The sequence below is a fragment of the Octopus bimaculoides genome, chromosome 4 (genome assembly GCF_001194135.2).
Source record: "Octopus bimaculoides isolate UCB-OBI-ISO-001 chromosome 4, ASM119413v2, whole genome shotgun sequence".
Lineage (NCBI taxonomy): Eukaryota > Metazoa > Mollusca > Cephalopoda > Octopoda > Octopodidae > Octopus > Octopus bimaculoides.
The window spans coordinates 126,063,338-126,064,393 of NC_068984.1; the positions used below are offsets into that span (position 1 = coordinate 126,063,338).

The 1,056-nt window shown below is 37.2% G+C and overlaps 1 pseudogene; it reads left to right on the forward strand.

Moving 5' to 3' along the window:
- Window positions 1-267: 267 nt before the first annotated feature.
- Window positions 268-364, forward strand: LOC128247723 (U6 spliceosomal RNA; annotated as a pseudogene).
- The last annotated feature ends 692 nt before the right edge of the window (window positions 365-1,056 follow it).

The window sequence follows — 1,056 nt, forward strand, 5'->3', positions numbered from 1 at the left end:
GTTGTTGTTGTTGTTATTATTATTATTATTATTATTAGTAGTAGTAGTAGTAGTAGTAGTAGTTTTGCTTTTGTTTGCATCTTTAGTTTCTTCAAGGTACTGCTTTGCAGTTATTTAGAGGTCATCTGAACAAGCTTTAACTTGCCAAATTTGAAGAGTTATTATTGTGTTACAAATATTCTTCTTCCACCCCATCATTCCAATTTCATCAATGACTGTTAACATCAGTTCAGTAGGTCTCTCATTTAGTAGCGAGAGCATTATTTTCACTGCTTCGACAGTACATATACTAAAATTGGAAAGATACAGAGTTGGCCCCCGGCGCAAAGATGACACGCAAATTCGTGGAGCGTTCCATATTTTTCTCACTGGCGGTGCCCCAGCATGACCTCGGCCTTAGGGCTGAAGCATGTAAAAGAGTAAAAGAGTAACAAATCACTAAGAATACATTTCAGTTGCTTGTACTGGGTACAAGCAACCTTTTTCAAGAAGCGGGCCGCATGAGACATGGTTTATTATTAGGAGGGCTGCACTACTAAAAAAAATCTAGAATAATTTTTTTGCGTGCCATTCAGAAAGTCCCTGGCGTGACTGGCTTGAATTCTTCGCTCTTCTAGATCGTAGGACATTTTTACCATCACTATTAATATAGTCACTGACTTTTTTGATGTATCTATCAGCTTGGTTGCAAGATGTCGTTTTCCTGGTAATGGTAAGCCATAGAAATTGGGTGTGCTAACATATTTGATATAGGAAATTGGGTCGAATGTGCTAACATTTTTGATAGAGGCATCTCTGTCTTACGCTAAGGATCTATTTTAAAACGGGGGCACCAGTATTTTCTTAACGAAACACTAACGAAACACTTTGAAACTTGGGACACTGGTAGAATGTGTCATATAAAACATCTTTTACTCTTAGTCTTCTTAACAAAAAAAAGGAATTCGCAAGTTATTCCATGTTAAAGTTGTCGTATTTCTGTAATTTCAACCAATCACTGACGTCTATTCAGCTAATAGAGTTACTGCTGGGCGGTCATAAAAATGTTATTCCCTG